The sequence below is a fragment of the Macrotis lagotis genome, chromosome X, assembly GCF_037893015.1.
Source record: "Macrotis lagotis isolate mMagLag1 chromosome X, bilby.v1.9.chrom.fasta, whole genome shotgun sequence".
Classification (NCBI taxonomy): Eukaryota; Metazoa; Chordata; class Mammalia; order Peramelemorphia; family Peramelidae; genus Macrotis; species Macrotis lagotis.
The window spans coordinates 429,248,327-429,270,661 of NC_133666.1; the positions used below are offsets into that span (position 1 = coordinate 429,248,327).

Consider the following 22,335-nt stretch of genomic DNA (forward strand, 5'->3'; position numbering starts at 1 on the left):
ATTTTTTTTTATTATGCCATGAATTCATTATATAAGATGAGAAGTTAAAATATAATGGTCTTTTTTCCCATTTGAAAGCATGTATTTGTAAGAAGTTATGATTTCTTAAAAAATTAGAACAATTATTTATATGTACATATATGTGGTATTATATTTTTATTTTGACCATGTAATATAGAAGTGAAAATAATAAGTTCTTAGTAATGTGCTGCTTTTCTTTAAGGTCTTTGAATAAATAGGAATGAGATATTTAAAATTAAAATGAATTTTCATTTTCTCAAATTAAAGCTTTATATATTCTGTTATCATCAGGCTTTCTAATTGCATGATTTTTAATTTCATTTGTAAAGAGAAATTACAGCTTTTTAAAATATTTTCATTTAACTAAATATATTGGTTGTAGTCAATGTTGAAAAGGCAGACTAAATTTGAATGAGACAGCTGAGAAATGTGGAAGATTCTGTTTACCATATATTAGTTTATAGGTTTAGTTAAAATAATAAGATGAGAAGACCTCTGGCAGACACATTGGACTTGTTTACATTTTGATTGCAATTTAATAATTTGCTGATTACATTATAATCACAACAATATTGCATTTTAATTGCATGCATCTATTTGGTTAACTAAATTAATGCCTTGGAATTACAGTTTGATTTTCACTTATACATAACCAATTGTCTTTCTGTCTCTGCTCCAATAAGGAGTAATAAGGATTATCAACAAGTATTATTTCTGATCATTTCTTTTTGATAAACTCCCTAGCCATAGTCTAGCTAAAAATGGTATTTTTCAAAATATTATAAAATGATTACTGTTTCATGGATAGATGTGAAGTGCATAGGAAAACCCTTGCTTTTACAGAAATATGCAACATTCAGTCACAATTAGTAGGAAAGAAGAGAACTGGTGTGACTGCCCCCCTTGTGTAACAAATACTAGTATTTGTATAATTGTTTGAATGTCTGAATTTATTTGTCTGAAAAATGTCATTTGAGAATGGGTTATTAGGATAATGGAATACAGTAAGCAAGTTTCATAAAGCATAATTTGAAAATGTAGGATTCTAAGGTTTTTAAATGATAAATTTATAAAAAGCAGCTAAGGATTTAAATCACTTTTTTTGTTTTGTTTTTGCAAGACAATGAGAGTTAAGCCACTTGCCCAAGGTCACACAACTAAGTAAGTATTAAGTATATGAGGCTGCATTTGAACTCAGGTCCTCCTGACTCCAGGGTCAGTGCCCTATCTCCTGTGCCATCTAGCTGCTCCTAAATCACTTTTTAAAAAATTCAGAGAACCTTTCAGGTCACCAATTTTCTTGATCTCATGGGTTTTTCTGACAAAATTTTTAGCTTCCTTATAATTTCTTTATATTGAATAGGTATAGTAGGAAAGAGTACTCTCAATTAATCAATACCTAGCAAGGATCTTTAATTAGTCAGTCAAAATTTACTAAATGACAACTGTGTCACTTACTAGGCTGAAGCTAGTGACATATAAAATTTATTTGGCAGGTTACCTTCCTTCATGGACCTTATTGTTTGGAAGGAAGAAAAGACACAAATACAGATAACTCACACATATTATGTGGAAAAAACAAAAGAAAGATAGATATAAGCTACCATGTGAAGTCTGAAAAAGAAAGCCTATATGAACCGATTTGTTTTTCTAATTAGAATTGTATTTAACATGATGGTGTCTGTTGTTTAATTTGAACAAACTTCTGGCATCTTAAGTGAATTTCCACAAACTATAACCTCAATATATCTCTGTTCTTCTCTGTGGAATGAACTGGATACAAATGCAGGATAGAGTAGTAGTGTTGCAAGACAGAGGTGGAGCAAGCCTCAAAAAGCTGAAACACAAAGACTATATTCATTTAAATAAAATGTCTCTTATTGGAATAGTTTCTTAGAAAAAGAAGGGTGGGTCCCAATGCTACTTATGGTATCCAAAGGGCAGTGCCAGATTTTTTTCTGGTGGTTGAGCCTAAACTTTGTTTGCTCCAGCAAACTGGATAAGCCAAGATTAGTCTTAGAACCCATCTAGAAGATGGATAACTTGAATTGTTATACAAAGCAGAGTTAAATAAAAAGAAAGAAGTCTTTGGAAGATGGAAAAGAACATTTAATTTAAATAAAGAGAGGTAGGAGAATAGAAAAGAGAAAGATAGTCTCATGGAATCATAAATCTAGTGCTAATAGGGATTGTAGAGATCATTTAGTTTCCATAACTAATTTTACAGATGAAGAAACCGAGGCACATAGAAATTAAATGACTTGCCCAAGATCATACACAGATTATGTAGAGAGTTCCATTCTGATGGACAAGTAGCTTTTTCAGATCCTACCTTCTGATAGTGAAATTGTATTTTTGAAAAACCCTTTTTCAAAGCTCCATTTTGGGGATTTAATTCTTTAGCCTCCCCCTCCCCATGAATGCCAGCAGAATCAGTGAACTTAGAGAAATCTTAATAAACATGTATGTTAACTTAATTCTATTTTGTTCTTTCTTAATACTGACCTTAAAACCCTGACATTTCTCCCTTATTAGGACAAACTCTGAAGGTTAACTCATATTTAATTTAATTATTATTTTTAAGGCCAAACTCACAGAGGTCCTTAAAACCTAGCATAATCTTCCAAACAACTTGAATCATCATTCTTAGAGATTTCCATGTATATAATGATGTCCTTAATTACCTTAAGTAAAAAAATTCAAAAAGAATCATACTACTGATATCCTAGTAATAATAACTGATATATAAAATTTACAGATTTCTATAGAGCTTTAATGTTGTTGTTATACATTAATTTAAATTATGTCTGATTCTTTTTAACTTCATTTGAGGTTTTCTTTGCAAAGAAACTGGAGTAGTTTGTCATTGTCTTCCCCAGTTCATTTTACAGGTGAGGAAACTAAAGTCAGTAGAGTTAAATGACTTGCTTAGGTTATACAGCTAGTAATTGTCTGAGGGCAGGTAGGTGGTGCAGTGGATAGAGCACCAGCCCTGGAGTCAGGAGGACCTGAGTTCAAATCCAGTTACAGACACTACTAGCTATGTGACCTTGAGCAAGTCATTTAACCCTGATTGCCTCACATCCAGGGCCATCTTCAGTTGTTCTGATTCATATTGGGCACTGGACCCAGATCGTTCTGGAGACAACAACCCCCTCACTCAAATCCAATTCATGTGCTTGTCATGATATTATCTCCCTAATGTCATGGTCTTCTTCCCTAAGGAAGGACAAGCAACAACAAGAAGTGTGTGAGGCCAGATTTGAACTTTTGAATGAGACTTCCTAACTTGAAGACTTTCCACAAGTTCAATCCTTTACTGAAATTCCTCTCCCAGTTTGAGATGCTAATCATGAATGGGATTATATCTGTAGAAATAAGGGTAAAATAAGAAATAGGTCTGTATTATTATTACTAGTCATTATTTCTAGTATCATTATTACTTATTGTCTACTGAAACTGCAAGAAGAGGACCTGGTTGGTACATTCTTATCCTAAGTAGAAGCATTTATATTAAATATAAAAATTAAGAATGTGTATAAGAATTAGGTTTAGGAAACATTAAATAGGAAGTATCTTTGCTTGCATGTTAAGAGTTAATAATTTTCTTTGAACTGTAACTTCTTATATCTTCATAAGTTTCCATGACAAAAATCAAAAGAAAAAGTTTTTTCTTTATTACTTTGCAAAAGGTTTTATCCATTGGCCTCTACTCCAATTCAAGTCAATAATAATTTCTTTCAAAGTCATGTTTAAGATACTTATTTACACCAAAATTCATCTTGAAATAACTGCTACTTCATTGCTATTACCTACATCATCTTTCTATTACTTATTAGAACCAACCCATCATACATTCCTCTCAGACAACAGGAACATCTAAGACTCGTTAAACTCTTGGATGTAAGCAAAAGTCCAATTGTTTCTAAGGTCAGTCCAGAGAGTCAAGATTTTCCACAAGCTTAGGCATGTACAGCTCAGGTAATTTAGAGATTTTAAATTTTCTAGAATACTTGAAGAGCCCAAGAGCTTTAACAATAAGAGGCAGAGTTTTCTCTGAATTCCAAATAGTAATTCAGTTTCAACTCACATTGCTTTGAAAGATACATCATGTAACTATTACAGGGATACTGGTGCTTGTATTGTCTTGTAGAAGAAGAAACAAGCTACAGGTCTAAAGGAGCTTGATTCTCATCTGGAAGTACCTAAGAGAACCATGGGTAAGCGCATGAATTCAAATTCAGAGATCATGGTTTAAATCCATGTCATCACTTATGGCTGTGAAATCTTGGATAAATCATTAAACATCTATGAGTCTAAGTTTCTTTACCTAGAAAATGAGGTCTAAGTTATATGGTTTTTGTGATGTTTATATGATTTCTAAGAGTCATTGGAAAGTATGCATTTAGTAAAAAAACTGGCATAATATGAGCTTAATAAATGTCTTTTCAGGTCACACAAGAAATTTGTTCCTAAACTTGGATTTGAACCTCAGGCTTCTGATTCCACAACTAGCATTCTTTTCACCTTATCATAATGCTTTGTCTAGACAATGTAATGAAAATAACAGCAAGACCTCCAGCATAGTGAATAGATCCCCCAGTGTTTTGTTGGAGAGGACATGAACTAGGGTCTCATAAGATGGGTAGATATACAAATATACTATACATACATGCATCATATATGACACACTCTGTACTGTTGGAGGGAACACCCACACTGATGAGATATCAATTTCATTGGAATATTGGAGAAAGCCTAATTGAGGATGAAGACAAGAAGAGATGAAGAGTTGAAGTTAGAAAATATTAGAGAAGCTATGTTCAAACCCATGAAACATTTACCCCCAAATTATAATGTAAACAAACTAAATAATGATCTTGCTAATGGACTGTTTTCTGTTAATACTAAAAACAGATATACTCAAAGTATATACTTTATATTAATAGTAAAAACATATATTCAAAGTAAACCCATTCATCAAGCAATCAAAAAACACATTGATTATAGAAATCCTATGCCTCTTCTGATATCCCACTACCACAAGTTTCTAGATAATAGAGAGTAAGATTAATTGATGTCACAGAAAAACCAGGTTATAATAGCTATTTATAGTGAAAGTATATGCTTGAGAGAGATCATATAAAGAAAAAAAAATTTTTAACTCCACCGCCATCAGTTTCAAGGCATGATAAATTCCCATGCCTTTTTTCACTGTGGAGAATCATTTTGTGAGCCAAGGAGGTCATGAATGTACTTGCTATTGTTTGTGAAGACTTGTTGAAAAAGACAAAGCTAGACCTAGCAATATAAAGAACTGGATTCTAAATCTTCCTCAGACACTCACTAGCTGAGTAACCCTGGACAAGTAACTTAATTTCTGCCTTCTTTGATTTCCTCACCTATAAAATGTGCATAATTCTAACTCTTATCTTTCCAAGTTATTATGGATAAAGTGACTATTTATAAATTATTTTACAAAATAAATATTATATAAATACTAGCTGTTATCAGATTATTCTCCTGAAGTTGTAGTAAAAAGCTAATCAGGAAAAATGTCTTGAGTTTCTACATATAGGATACTATTTTGCATAATTTTTTCTTCCTATTGCATTAGTACTTTCTTCAGCTGAATTCAAACAGATATTTAATAAGTGCCTACTATGTACAAGATTCTATGGTAGGTGTAAAAGAAAACAAATAATTCCTGCCCTCAAGGAGTTTATATTCTACTCTTCTATCATCCACAACAAAAGGCAATATTTATTCCAAGGTGACTGAGAAAATTTACTAAGTAATTAGTGATAAGCAATTACTAATCTATAATCTGTTCTACAAATTAATCTTATTTAAAAATAAAATTGTCCAACAAAGTAACTGTTGCCATTATTTGAGGTTTGTTTGTTTACTCAAAATAAATTACTGGAGCTACTCAGTAACCTGACATGACAAAGACTATTTTGTTAATAATTTGTCAGCAGCATGAACAAAACTCTGAAAATTCATAACATGAATTCAAAAGCCATAATTGTTTGAAAATTGCCTTAGGTATGTAAAAACAAAAATGATTTGAGTAGGATAAGAAAAAGTGATGAGGAGGGGGTTGAAGAGGGAGGTTGAATAGCTTTCTGAATTAAAGTCACAGGCACCAAATGACTGTGTCAACCAAATCAAACTGGCCTCTAACCTGTGAATGACCAGAGCCAAATAGAGCATGCTAGAGGCAAGGGAGCCAGGAATCAAGCAGAAATTTAATTTCAAAGTGAGCTTGTAAGCAAGGAGGGTAGTCAGACAGATGTGGCTCCTCCTACCCCCATGGGGCTTTTAGTGAGATCAAATATTGATTTATTTACTTGTGGTTAGACAATGAGTCAAACAGTGCAGTGTAGCAACAGTAATGAGGCATAACAGTGAGGCAAGGTTGTCAAGTAACAAAATTCTGTTCATGTCTGTTCCTGTTGGTACTTGCCCAAGCTCAGGGATCATCAGTTCTGTGTTTTGTTTGCAACAGTGTCCACTCAGATGATGTGAGCAAAGGATTGTTCTTATGCTGGGCTTGGGGCACAGCTTGCTTGCTGAGTCTTAGCACTGGAAAACTTGACCTCCCCTAAAAGAAACTGATTTTCCAGGCAGACAAAAATACTTTGTCCTTTCATTCTTTCTTCACATGAGAAAAATCAATCAATCTATATGAATTTATTGGAAGTCCACTATTATTCTGGGCAGCTAGGTGACATAGTGGGTAGAGTGCCAGGGGTTAGAATCAGGAAGACTCTTCTCCCTGACTTCAAATATGATATGATTACGAGAGAGAGAGAGAGAGAGAAAACACTCATGTTTGAGGAATAGTAGAGGAGTTTGTATTTAATCATACAAGTAAGAGTGAGCCATTGAAGTTTATTGAGTAAGGTAATAACACATTCAAAAATATTTTAGTTAAAAAAAACCTTTGACATTACGTGGAAGATAGGTTGAAGTAGGGAGAGACTTGAAGCAAGGGTACCTTGGAAAGCTATTACAACCTGAACTGTGGCAGTAACTAGCTGGCCTGGTGAAGGAGAAAAGAAAATAAAAATGAGAGATGATAGAAAGCCAAAACTAGAAAATCTGGCAACTAAAAATGTGGGATGAGTGTGAGAAATTGAAAATGAAATTGATATTGCACATCCGGATAACTAGAAAGGTAATGTTTTCCTAAAGAGTAGTAGTTGGGGGAAAAGATGAATTTTTTTATGGACATGTTAAATTTGACACTATAGGAAATTCAATTCAAAATATCCAATAGGCAATTCAGTATGCAATTTTGGAGTTTAGGAGAAATCCTAGAGGTGGCTATAGAGGTCTGGGAGTCATTAGCACAGATTACACTTCAAACAATGTGAGCTAATTAATTTTTTCTTTTCTTGAAGTAAATTTTTTTAAGGATTTACATATACAAATACAATCATTATATACATTTTCATATTAGTCACAATGTGAAAGAAGAATCAGAGCAAAAGGGGAAACCACAAGAAGGAAAAAAAAATTCTAAAAGGTGAAAATAGTATGCTTTGATCTGCATTCAGATTATAAAGTTCTTTTCTGCTTGTCTTTTAGAATTGTTTTTGATCACGGTATTGCTGAAAAGAGGTAAGTTTATCATAGAGTTTGCTCAATGTTGCTGTTATCACACAATGTAAAATGTACAATGTGCTCCTGGTTCCACTAACTTCACTCAGCATCAGTTCATAATAAGCCTTTCCAGGTTTTTCTGAAATCAACTTGGAATATTATTACATTCATATATTACAACTTGTTCATCCATTCCCCAACTGATGGGCATTCCCTCAATTTCTAATTCTTTGCCACAGCAAAAAGAGTTGCTATGAATATTCTACAAGTACAGGCACTATGTTATCATTCTTCACACACTGGTCCCTTCACACACTGGCTCATGCAGCTGCTCCACCTCTAGTTGTACACTGAACACCCAGAACTATTGATAATTTACCTGAACTTATTCCTCAGCTATTAACTTCCCTCTGGTGATATCTTTCCAGCTCAGTGATTCGCAACACTCAATATAATTCAAACCTTCTTCTCCTTCCTGCCCTGCTAATTCCTTTATTGCCATTCTTAATAATGTCCCCAACCACCCACAGTCCCCACATACAATGTCTCACTCTAAAACTACCACACCTTCCACTAGATTCCCTGGAATACCTGTTCCAAAAACTAACAAAAGTTCATTTTGCCTTTAAACCTTTTCCTTTTCTATTGCTTTAATCTGGTTCTCCTTGAAACCTGACTCTCTAATTGCCACGATTTCCCAAAGGAGTCCTCTCCAGAACAGGCTATATTTTCATTTTCACTCCCCTAATTCACTTTTCAAAGTGAGGGAGTGTGATTACTCCCTGCTCCCATTTTTACTTTGAAGTATTCTCTCTACCAGTATCATTCAGTAGCATCTCCTACACTGCAGTTCTTTCAATCCAGATTTATTACCCAAGATTCTAATAGCTACCAACTCTCAGAATATTCTCCTATCTTCCTCAGTGTATTTAATATCTGTATAATGGTCTTTCTTTCCTCCCCAACTCTACTGCAGGAATTCAACATACATATTAACACTCTTCCCTACTTCACTATTCTTTTCCCATGCCCTAGTCCTCTACTGTACACACAGAGGGCCACACCTTTTACCTTGCCATCATTCACAAATGTTATTTTTCCCTGTTTGTGAACTCCAAAATTCCTTTATCTGATCTCATCTGTTGTTTCACAATTTCTTTTGTCTTACAACCCCGAACCTTCACTAGACCTCTAATCTCTCCACCCTTCAGTTCTTTCCCAGGTGATCCACTGTAATGACTATAATTTCCTTTCCCCATTTTGACTCCTTAATGTAGCAGTTCATCTTTATTGTTCTGTCTATTGGGACCCTTTGCTTATTATTCAACTGTTAGTCTTGGATTATCTTGACAGTCACTCCTACTCACAAACTTTTATTCTAACTCACATGCTACTGAATGAAGTTGAAGAAAATTGAAAAGTCATGTAGGCTTGATCAACCACAAATTTATATTACAAAATCTCAAATGGGCCTCACTGAAGCAAATTTAATACTTGTGCATCTCTCTAATTGACTTACTATTCCATTTACCACAATAGTTTTCAAAACATTTAATCCAAATAATCCATGATTCCCCTCACTCTGTTAGCTAAATCTTATATTTCACTAAATATCTTATATTTCACTGAAAAAAATTAAGGTCATTTGCTAAGCACTCCCTCTTCTCCTTTCCTCCTCATCTCACATCATCCCTATTATTGCTGTCCTTCAATTGTGTCTCAAGGTAGCAGAATGGATAGAGTATTGACCTTGGAGTCAGGAGAACAGGAGTTCGAATCCAACCTCAGATATTTGACATTATCTGTGTGACTTCAGGCAAGTCACTTAATCGTGATTGCCTTGCATCCAGGGTCATCTTGAGCCATCCTGATTCATATCTGAACACTGGACCCAGATGGTTCTAAAGGAGAAAGTGAGATTGGTGACTTAGCACAGCAGCCCCTCACTCAAATCTAGTTGGTGTGCTTGTCATAGCATCACCTCCCTTTTGTCATGGTCTTATTTGAGAATGAAGGACAAAACATCATCTGATGAGGCAAACCCCTCTACATGAACAAGTGATCCCATTCTATCCCATTTTCTTTAACAGATTGTCCTTTCACTTATCAATTTCTTTCCATCTACTGGCTGCTTCTCTAATGCCTATAGACATGCTCATAGTTCCCCCACCTTCAAAATTCCCTCACTTAATCTGTCCAACCCTATCAGTTAATACCTCATATCTCGGGCGGCTAGGTGGCATAGTGTATAAAGCACCAGCCTTGGAGTCAGGAGTACCTGGGTTCAAATCCGGTCTCAGACACTTAATAATTACCTAGCCGTGTGGCCTTGGGCAAGCCACTTAACCCCATTTGCCTTGCAAAAACCTAAAAAAAAAAATATCTCATATCTCTCTTCACTTTATGGTTAAATTGCTTGAGAAATCAGCTTAGGACAGGTACTTTAACTTTTCTTCTCTCCTTTTTTATTATTTTTCCAATTATTATTTTTATTATTATAATTATTATAATTTTCCAATTCAGATAATTTTCAACATTCATTTTGTTCATCTTTTTTTATTAAAGATTTTATTTGAGTTTTACAATTTTTCCCCCAATCTTACTTCCCTCCCCCCTCCCACAGAAAGCAATCTGTCAGTCTTTATTTTGTTTCCATGTTGAACATTGATCCAAATTGAGTGTGATGAGAGAGAAATCATATCCTTAAGGAAGAAACAAAAAGTCTAAGAGATAACAAGATCAGACAATAAGATATCTGTTTTTTTTCCCTAAATTAAAGGGAATAGTCCTTGAAATTTGTTCAAACTCCATGGCTCTTTATCTGGATACAGATGGTATTCTCCATTGCAGACAGCCCAAAATTGTTACTGATTGTTGCACTGATGGAATAAGCGAGTCCATCAAGGTTGAACATCACCCCCATGTTGCTGTTAGGGTGTACAGTGTTTTTCTGGTTCTGCTCATCTCACTCAGCATCAGTTCATGCAAATCGCTCCAGAATTCCCATCCCTCCTGGTTTCTAATTGAACAATAGTGTTCTATGACATACAGTTTGTTAAGCCATTCCCCAATTGAAGGACATTTACTTGATTTCCAATTCTTTGCCACCACAAACAGGGCTGTTACACAACATTCATTTTTATGAAGTTTTCACCTTCCTACCTTCTCTTCCCCCATCCTAGGAGAGCAAATAATCTAATGTAGGCTACACATGTACAATCACTTCTCATTTTCTTAACTCTCTCTTATAATCTGACTTCTAACCTTATCATTCATAGGAACCTCTTCTTTCCAAAGTTACCACTGATTTCTTAAGTGCCATATCTATTGACCTATTCTCATTCTTCGTCTTTGTTGACCTCTCTGCAAGTTTGGTACTGTCAATCACCCTGTTCTCCTTGATATTTCTTCACACTAGGTTTTATGGTACTACTGTCTTCTGGTTCTTTTTCTATTAACTGTTCCTTCTCAGTCTCCTTTGCTGAATCATCATTCAAGTCACACCAGCTAATCATGGGCATCTCACAAGACTCTGTCCTAGGTCCTCTTTTTTTTTTTTTTTTTTTTTTTTAGATTTTTGCAAGGCAATGGGGTTAAGTGGCTTGCCCAAGGCCACACGGCTAGGTAATTATTAAGTGTCTTAGACCGGATTTGAACCCAGGTACTCCTAACTCCAGAGCCGGTGCTTTATCCACTATGCCACCTAGCCACCCTGTGAATAGACATTTTTTTTTAGGTTTTTGCAAGGCAATGGGGTTAAGTGGCTTGCCCAAGGCCACATAGCTAGGTAATTATTAAGTGTCTGAGACCGATTTGAACCCAGGTACTCCTGACTCCAAGGCCGGTGCTTTATCCACTACGCCACCTAGCCGCCCTCTAGGTCCTCTTTTCTTCTATATTATTTCATTTCATGATCTCATCAGCTGTCATGGATTCAATTATCATCTTTATGCAGATAATCAGATCTACATAACCAACTCTAGCCTCTCTACTGAACTTCAGATGAGCATTTTAAACTGTCTATTAGTCATGTTGAACAGTCCTGTTGACATCTTGAACTCAGCATGTCCAAAATAGAATTCTTTATCTTTCCCTAATCTCTCTCTCGGATCCTTCCATAAGCCTCTTCCCCCCCCCCCCCAACTATCCTATAATCATAGTACTATCTTCCCAGTCACCCAGATGATACCCAGGTGTCATCTTTTGCCTTTCCTTTATTCTCAGTGATTAATTCTATCCCTAGCACATAAAAGGTGAATAACAAAAGTTTATTGACTTGATTTGTTCATTTGAATTGAACTTCACTGTAAAATATTAGTTCCAGGTCTTCTGTTATCTTCATAATCAGTATTCAACAAATGCTTGTTGATTTACTTAAAACAGCCACTGTCCCTTGCCCAAGAAAAAAAAAAGTTAAATCTTTGTAGATTTCTGATTCTCAGAAATGACTCCTTTTCTTTTCAGAAATGTAGTTCCTGAATATGGCAGCAGAAGAGCCTCTCCTAGGAGCTCTCTCCAAAATACTTCAAAAATCTTAAAATTATGACTCTAACTAAATTTTCAAGAGACAGAACCCACAGAAAGCTTCAGTGAAGCAACTCTCCAGTCCATGGTAACCTGGAAAATAGTGGTCAGAGGGGTGGCCGGACAGAATGAAGAAATTTCAGCCTCCCAGGAACAGCCCCGGGGTGCCTGGGAGCTGTGGCTCCCAGCACCAGAAGTAGTTTCCTGACCTGCAACCCAGAGAGCAAAAAAGCAGAACTTGGAAAATCAGCAGGGAGACCTCTGCTAGAGCTAGCACAAAGCCCAGGCCCTCAGCCGATTGCAATACTCAGCATGCCCAGATTCAGGAAATGGAAGCAGGCTTGTGGAGCTGGCAAGCAGGAGCCTCTAGTCAGCTGCGCCCTGAGTGCTCAGCCCAAGGAAGGTAAGGGAGTGGAGGGTGACTTCCAAGGTCTGTCTTCTGTCGCTGGAACAGGACTCTGAGGCTCTGACCACATTCAGATCCTAATCACAGTCTAGGCCACCCCATAGAACAGGGACACCCCCCCCCAGCCCCATGGCAGAGGGGTACATTTGTGGATTTGTGGTCATTCACAGACCAGGAGAGCAGTCAGAGTCTCACACACTGAGGTCCTTGTGAGGATATCCAGTAAAACTCAAAAGCTCAGGAAGCAGCCCCAAACCAGGCACAGGCTAGGGAAATGAATAAACAGGAAAAAAAAGGAACTGGACCATTGACAAATACATTGTCTATGAACCCAAGGAAGATCAAAATACTCAATCTGAAGATGAGGAAGTACAAGCTTCTGCAACTAAAGACTCTAAGAAATATAGAAGTTGGACTCAGGCTATGATAGAGCTCAAAATGCTTTTGAAAATCAAGTAAGGGAGATAGAAAAAAATTGGCAAAAGAAATGAGAGAGATGCAGGAAAAACATGAAAACAAAGTCAGCAGCTTAGTCAAGGAAATCCAAAAATGCTGAAGAAAATAACATATTAAAAACATGAAAACAAAGTCAGCAGCTTAGTCAAGGAGATCCAAAAAAATGCTGAAGAAAATAACATATTAAAAACCAGCTTAGGTCAAATGGATAAAACAGTTCAAAAAGTTATTGAGGGGAAGAATACTTTAAAAAGCAGAATTGGCCAGATGGAAAAGGAGATAAGAAAGCTCTCTGAGGAAAATAAATCCTTCAGATGTAGAATGGAGCTAAAGGAGGCTGATGACTTCACAAGAAGTCAAGATACAATACTTCACCAAAAGAATGAAAAATTAGAAAATGTAAAACATCTCATTGAAAAAACAACTGATCTGGAAATCAGATCCAGGAAAGATAATTTTAAAATTATTGGGATACCTGAAAATCATGATCAGGAAAAGAGCCTTGACCTCATTTTTAAAGAATTCCTACAGGAAAATTGCCCTGATATCCTAGAAGCAGAGGGCAAAAATAGAAATTGAGAGAATCCACCGATCTCCCTAAGAGACCCAAAAAAAAAAAACAACCCCCTGGAATATTATAGCCAAGTTCCAGAACTCCCAAGTCAAAGAGAAAATATTACAAGCAGCCAGAAGGACACAATTCAAATACTGTGGAGCTGCAGTCAGGAAGACACAGGAATTGGCAGCAATTACATTAGGGGCTTGTAGGGCTTGGAATATAATATTCTGGAAGGCAAAAGAGCTTGGAATGCAATTCAAGAATCAACTACCCAGCAAAACTGAACATCCTCTTCCAGGGGAAAAGATGAACTTTCAATAAAATGGGAATTTCAAATGTTCCCGTTAAAACAACCAGAGCTGAACAGAAAGTTTGACTTTCAAGTACAGGACTCAGTCAATGGCTAAAAGGAAAATGTATGGAGAGTAAGAGAAAGGAAAGGTGGAATAGGCTAAGATATTTCATATAAAAGATTTTTTTAAATGATATGGAAGGGGGGGAAGGCAAGGGGAAATGAGAAAGCCTTCACTCTCATCAGAAATGACAGAGAAGAAACAGCATACACACTCAATAGGGTATGAATATCTAGAGTAAAAAGGAAAGAAGGGGGACAGAGGGAAGGGAGGAATGTGGGTGATGGAGGAGAGGGTAGACATAGGAGAGAATAGTGAGATATAACATACTTTTTGCAAGGTGGGTTGAGTGGCCTGTCCAGGACCAGAGGCCCGGTGGTTGTTGGGTCTCTGGGGTAGTGTGTGGCTTTGGGTTCTCTTGGCCCCAGGGCCAGTGCTCTGTCAATATGCCACTCAGCTACCCTACAGCACATTTTAGAAGAGGAATAAAGTGAAAGGAGAGAGAAAAAATAATATATGGTAGTGGGGAGGAATGTATGGAGGGAATTACAGTCAGCAACAGCAACTGTGGAAAAATATGGAAGTAACTTCTGTGATGGACTTTTGATAAAGAATGTGATCCACCAGAGATGGAGCTGATGGTATCAGAACACAGACTGAAACACATTTATTTTCCTCTTTCTTTTACTTTATTTCTCATGAGGTTTCTATATTTTTGTGGGGGAAGGGGCATTATGTTTACTCTTAAGAATATTTTAGTAATGTGTAAATAAAGTCATATTAACCAAAAAAAAAGAAATATAGTACCCTATTATTTCTTGTTAATGATCCTCTACTCTGCCTGAAATTGCAGTCTGAAGAACATTTTTTTCTTCAACAATTTTATCTTGAGAATACTGTGAACAATGCTCTGAAGCTATGAAAGGTTCAATGAGGTACCCTTCCTCTGAGAGAGCCTAGGCATAAAATGGGTAATTTAGTGCAAAAATAAGAGTGATAGATTTAGAGTCAGAAGACCTGGATTCAAATATTTAATGACCTCAAAGCTAGTCATTTAGCCTCTCTGGGTCTCAATTTCTTTTTTTGTTAGGTTTTTGCAAGGCAAATGGGGTTAAGTGGCTTGCCCAAGGCCACACAGCTAGGTAATTATTAAGTATCAGAGACCAGATTTGAACCCAGGTACTCCTGACTCCAGAGCCAGTGCTTTATCCACTACACCACCTAGCCACCCCTTGGGTCTCAATTTCTTCAATGCAAATTTAGACCAGCTGATTAAAATTCTCTTCCTTTTCTAAATCTATGATCCTATAAACATGAGGTCCAATCTGTCAAGATATAGATAAAAGTTGATAGATCACAGGTTCATTGGATTGTAGAGATAGAAGGAATCCTAGAGCTCATTGAGTACAATTTTCTCATTTTATAAAAGAAGAATTAAATGTAAATCAGAGAGGTTAGGCAACTTGCCCAGAATCACATAGTTAATAAGTATCTGAGTCAAGATTCAAATCTGTTTTTTTTTTTTGACTCCAGATCTGATGCCCTATCCACTATCCCATACCATCACTAACTAAATGTGCCATATACATAGGTACCTGTCTATGTGTGTGTGTGTGGATGGGGGGAGGAAGGAGGCAGGAGTGTTGTTATAGCCAAAAATATCAGCATAAGAAAATTAGCAAAAAATTAGCATAATATGATTTATTTCTAACACAAATGTTAGTTCACCAAGTATATTTAGTTAGTGGTAGAACCAGGAATAGAACAGAGGATCCCTGTCATCATCTGTTTAATGTATCCACATTTTCTGTCTGGTGATTTCTATTTTCTTGCACATATTTTGTAAGTAACCAACCAACCATTTATAAATCCCATGGTATAAACCACACTGACCTCTTTTCTACATGACACTAATATTTATAGCACATCCCTATAAAATAAGTCAGTTTAAAATTAACTTTTTGAGTTACTGTTCACTTGATTTCACAGTACTCTTTGCAGTCTTCAGTCCTGTCATTAACAGTCTAGCCAAAGGCAAGCCTTCCTTTATGCAATGTCCAGATAAGTTAGTTATGTAACTCTACTATCTTCTTATAATAGCTTCAGAGGGATATCATAAAGTATAACTGACCTAAACTTGTTAAGCAGGTCTCCTTTCTGGACCTTTGTTACCTCATCCACAAAATAAAAAGTTGGATGAATTGATTCCTTAAGTCCCTTCAAGTTCTAAAATTTTGGAGTATCCATCTGAATTTCCCTAACATAATAATACACAGTAAAGTAATGCACAATAATGAATTGTTTTTTTAAGTCATTTTAGAAATCTATACCTATAAATCAAGTTTTATAAGTTTAAAAATTAAAATCTTTGCTTCCCTGAGTTCACTTTTCCAGTCTATTGTCTTCATTCAAATGATGAATTGTGTCATATAAGCAGGCAATTTACATTGATCTAGTACTTTTACATCAACGCCCTTCACCCAGAGGAGGAGAGATAAGACAAAGATAGCTAGAATAGTTGATGAATATTTAGGCCCGTTCTCCAAAGGAATTTTACCAACCTATGTGCTTTACTTTATCTGACCTACTTGTTATTATTGGAATCAGAAAAGATTGCTGAGGTTTGCTAATCCTAGACTCAAAAAAAGACTGTTGAGGTTTGCTAATCCTAGACTCAAACTTTCATTTTTCTATTTTGAAATAAAATCTGATAGACCACTCTCATCTATGGACTACACAGAGCCATTCAGGTATCTGGATCAGTCTAGATTTCTGGGATTTAGCCACATTTAGACTTTACATCCCTATAACAGGCCAGACAGGGACCCAGGAAGAGCAATGAGGTAAAAAAAAAATCATTCTTTTAAAAAACAAATGGACATAATCCCCAGATTAATTCTATTAGTAAATTTTGTTCTCAACTTCATTTAGGGTTTAACCTATGCTCTTTAAAATTTCTAAACCTAACACATATATATTGGAAGTGGTATTTGCAACCAGAAAAACTGCTCTGAGGAGAATTAATGGGACCTTGAAAACTATAAGAAAAATGATTAAAAGAAGTTACTGGTTTATGAGCTTAAAGAGTATTTAACTACCTTCTTACTTGGAAGACTCAGAGACCTAAAATGTGAGGTATGAATATGGAATTTTTGGTTCAGTATAGTCCTATTACAAATGAAAACCAAAAGTAGGAGTGAATTTTAAATAAAATATTTCTTATCCTAGAGTAACAAAAATAAAATATATTCTATTGACCAAAGATCTAGATGTACATTTCATAGACAGTTTCTCAAACATAAAAGCTCAGAGAAAAAGATATTTTTACTTTCTAGGAACAAATAAAATTCATATCATGCATACCGATAAATACATATAGAAGTCAGCAAATTCACACTTTTTGTTCAAAGACATTGGTATTTTATTAGTTTATGGCAATGTGTGACTTGCTTTCTTTTTCACACTGTGAAAGATAGCTTTTGGCTTGCCATTACCCTGCTCTTTGTAGAGTTCAGAGTTCTGTAAGGCTGTCTCTAAGGAGGAGAATGTATTGAGTGACAATAAAAGTTTCATTTGAGAAGTTTATTTGGAAGTAAAAATTATAGTTCATGCTTATGGCTTCTTTTCACAGCAGCTGTGAGGAAGTGTAAGACTGGTTCCCCCTCTTATCGATTAGGAAATTGAGATTCAGAGAATATAGTGTTTATCACTAAAGATTTGGAATAAGATCAGGATTTACATATTGACTTTGCCACTTTCTCACCTAGGAAAAAATCATCAATATTTATTAAATACCTACTTTATGCAAGGCCCTCCTACTAAAGGCAAGACTACAAAAAAGGAAATACAGTCAAGGAGCTTATATTCTAATAAGAGAAGACAACACACAAAAGAAAGCTGAAAAGGATGGGGGGGAAAGGTAAGAATGTGCCCTATGAAGGGCATGATGGAAAAGTCATAGGGAATCCAAAAAAAAGAATGCAACCAGCTAGGAAATGAGGTGATGGCTGTCCATGACCCCCCCCCCCCCCCTTAAATGGAAGTTTTGGAGCTCATAGTTCTACCTTTCAATCACAGGGGCAGAGAGAATTAAGGAGGTTTGAGTACCAAAGTTGAATACCATTATTCTTGCAGAATAATGAGATTTTCCAATGATAAAGTTACTGGAGGCATGATGAAAAACCCAAAGTTCAGGCAAGTACTAGACTAAGGTAAAAGCTCAAAGTAAAAAAATATATATTTTTCATAGGCCCACATCCTTTCTAAGGACTTCAGAAGCGGGCGGCTAGGTGGCGTAGTGGATAAAGCACTGGCCCTGGAGTCAAAAGTACCTGGGTTCAAATGTGGTCTCAGTCAATTAATAATTACCTAGCTGTGTGGCCTTGGGCAAGCCACTTAACCCTGTTTGCCTGACAAAAACCTAAAAAAAAAAAAAAAAAAAAAAAGGACTTCAGAAGCCCAGTCAGTGTCAGAATTATGGGAGTTACAAAAGAAATGACTTAGAGGAGACCATGCCAGGAAAAGTGTGATATGTGGAAGAATACCAGAAAGCAAACTACTACTTTTAAGAACTTTGCCTACAAACCTAGCAAGTGGCAATTTATTCTATTATCTTACCTGGCAAGGATGACTGATAATTAAAATTTATCTTTCCTGCCAAGAACAATTACAATAATTACAGTTTACATTTTTTAAACTTTATGACTTACAAATCACTTTATATACATCATCTCATTTGATGTGTATAATAATTGTTTGAGGGTAGTTAGTACAAGTATTATAATTCCCATTTTACAGATGCCAAACTAAGACTCAGAGAGGTAATGTGAGTCAGTCAGGGCCAAACAACTGGGGATTCAAACCTAGACCTTTTGAGAACAAATTCAGCCTTCTTTCTACTATAAAAAAGATACCTCTATAATAGTGCACTGCCTAATTAGAAAATCTTTATGAGCAGCATAGACAATATTTAAAACTGAGGAACTGGGGATAGTTGGAAAAGATGAAAATATGTAAGAAAACCATTATCTTTCTAAGATGGGAAAGGGGAAAATATTTCCATATGCTATTTTGATTAATATAGTATGTTCAAAATATAATTTGAGGTTTTAAGATTAAGGCTCTATATGAATTTTATTTCATAGTGAGAGGCTTAATGGGTCATATTATGGATAAGTAATATCGGAATGGTGAAAATATATATTAATATATATTCGATATCCTGCTATTATTATAATCAGGAAAAACTGATTTCGAGCATGTGAGAACTATCACTAATATTAAGTCTATTCTCTTCTATTTACACAAGTTTTTTTCAATTTTCTTCTCAATTTCACTTCTTTCCCTTTCTTTTGAAATTTCCTTTCTTTTCCTTTCCCTTCTTTGGATTCTGTCATTTCAAAAGCCAATAGAAGTTGGAATGAACATTATTATTTTTCATAGAAGAGTTGAAAAAAAGAGCAGAAGGTCTTTCCTCAGCCTTAAAAACTTAGATTCTATGAGAGGTGCCCTGAACACAAATACTCTGTATTTTTTTGGTTTATTTAAGTCATTTTAAAAAATCATTTTGGGTCATTAGGGAAGACTCAAATCATAGACAAGAAAATGTTATTTATAATCTTACAGTTGAATTGAGAGGACAAACTGAGGATGATGCAAGGTTAAAAAAGAGACTTGGAAGACAGGGTTATAAAATATTGGGAAAAAATAGCTAGATGGTACAATGGATAGAGAGCAAGGTTTAGAGTTAGGAAGACCTGAACTCAAAATCAGCCCCAGATATTTGCTTAGTTGTGTGACGTGGTCAGATCACTCTCTTTGCCTCAATTTCCTCATCTGCAAATGAGCTGGAAAAGGAAACGGAAAACATTTTAGTATTTTTGCTAAGAAAACCCAAAGTGGGGTCACAAAGAATCAGATATGACTCGAAATGATTAAACAACAAGAAAGAAAGAAATATAGAGCTAGGAGATGATGAAGATATAACTAATGGGACACAGTGACCAAATAAATTGTGATGGGAACACACTGAGAACAAGAACTCCAAGCTGAATGAGGGCTTTCCATTGTTCTGCCTAGGGGCAACATATTTTATTCATGGAAAAAAATGTACCTACAGACTTTTTAAGTAAAGCCAAAGTCCCTAGAAACAGAACAAAATAAGACAGACCTAGAATCTTGATTTCACATCAGGTAGCAGTTGTAACTCTCAAATGAATTACTAAAATGATAATTATTACGACTTCCTTCACTGGTAATATTTCCTTACTCGATTACAAATTCTTTGAGTTTAGGAGATTAGGAACCTGATCTTAATTTTGAGTTCATAGTTGGTATTTCTCAATTCTAAGCAATTTAAGGGAAGGGAAAGGGAAGTGAGACAGAGAGAGAGAGAAACAGAAGGAGGGAGGGAGAGAGAGAGAGAGCACTAAGTTTCAGTTATTTTTTTTTTAGGTTTTTGCAAGGTAAATGGGGTTAAGTGGCTTGCCCAAGGCCACACAGCTAGCTAATTATTAAGTGTCTGAGACCAGATTTGAACCCAGGTACTCCTGACTCCAGAGTCAGTGCTTTATCCACTACACCACCTAGCCACCCCTTAAATTTCAGTTATTAACAGAAGGCTGAGAAAGTGCTTCTTTAGCATATTCCCTACTATGTGAATGGGTGACTCATCAGGAAGTGGAGTGAGTATTTAACAACTGAATTAGAGAAAACAATGAATTGTTTCTGAAATCAGGTTATGTGTATGTTTACATTAACAACTCAATTGTCTTCTAAAAAGATGTGATGATATGTTTTCTCTTTCTAGAAATAAATTTTAATTCTGTGTGCAGAAATGAAGTGGTAAATAATGAACATTTATCCCACTTCAGATCATTTTATTTACAAAAGTGGTTGATTTGGGGGCCACATAACAAAGCTTTGAAAAACAGAGTTGTAAAGAATTTTGGTTGAGTGTGACATAGATTGCTTCCAAAGGCTCAATTTAGGAGTCGCTTGTTAGGCAAAAATAAACACTTTTGATAAAAGATCCATCAGCCTAACAGTTAAAACATGTGGTTATTTAGAAGCTTCTTAGTAAAGTATATACTTCTCCATTTTATCTTATGTTTTCAGGATCCATACAATTAGGGAAAATGTTATTTGATATAAAGTTGGCTCTACATTTTCAGGAGGGAAAGGGTGCTATGTACTCTATTCATTGAAGGAAAAGACTCTCTAAGGTTGCTTTCAGTTCTGACATTCTATATAAAAGTTTATTTCAAGTGTCTTGTGTTTTTTTTAAATGCTTAAATATTTTCTGATGCTATCATTATAATAACATCATACTGATAACATTTCTATTTCCACCTCTCTTCTATTCTTCCCCTTCTCTCCACTTTATATAGCAATCATCCTAGTAAAAAAAAATCTTATTTCTTTTTCCAGATTTCTCTAATGACTCTGTTATTCTGTGATTTCATGACAAATAGTTTGGATCTCAACAAAAGAAAGGGTTGCTTTTTTTTTAACAAAGCTGTAAAAGCCTATATATTTCATAAGCTCTGAGAAAAAGCATGATCTTTGTTTCTCTGTGACCTGGGAAGTCATTTAATTTTTCTTTGCCTCAGTTTCCTCATCTGATTATAAAAATATTACAAGGATAATGATACTAGCTAACTTCCATGGTAATGTGAAGATAAAATGAAATATTATTTGTAAAACATTTTTCAAAACCTAAAGAAATTATTATTGCTACTTATCTGTAAAATTAAAGGATTAAATTGATAACCTCCAAGGTCACTTCGAATTTGAAATCAATGATATTAAGATTAAAAATCTCTATAGTCTAAATTTTGATTAAGAAACATGGTTCCTTTAGACAGACACTATAAATTCTATAAAAGTTCAGAGGAGATAAATGTGTGCTGGAGAAAATGAGGAGACTTCAAGAGGGTTGTGGGTCTTTTAAAAAATAGATATCAGAAATAAGCTTGCCCACATCAAATAAGGAGGAAGTCTTGAACTTTACCCATGCTCAAAGGGAAAAAAATGGAAACACAAAAATCCCAGAGCTAGAAGGGATCTCAGTGATCTTCAAGCCTAACTTAGGCATCTCCTCAATGACCTGCCTAGCAGGTGGTCATACACTCTCAGCTTAATATCTTCTGAAGAGATAGAAACTGCTACCTCCCAAGGCAACTCATTACACTTTTTGGATAGCTCCAATTATTAGGAAGTTTTTCTTGTTATCAAATCTAATATGTCTCTGAAGAGATGGGCTGAACATTTCTATAGTGTTTTTAACATCATCAATTAATGCAAAAGCCATTGACTACTTCAAGTTAAAGTCAATCAGTCCCTAGCTGAAGTTCCAACTGAAGAATAGGTTTGAATGTCATTAGACTCCTTTCAAGAGGCAAAGA

At 35.5% G+C, this 22,335-nt stretch overlaps 1 long non-coding RNA gene across 1 annotated transcript; it reads left to right on the forward strand.

Annotated features, from left to right (window-relative positions):
• The first annotated feature begins 4,150 nt into the window (after positions 1-4,150).
• Positions 4,151-12,892, forward strand: LOC141499999 (uncharacterized). The gene is made up of 3 exons (XR_012471820.1): positions 4,151-4,241; positions 7,618-7,650; positions 12,097-12,892. It is a non-coding gene; the product is annotated as an uncharacterized LOC141499999 (long non-coding RNA).
• The last annotated feature ends 9,443 nt before the right edge of the window (positions 12,893-22,335 follow it).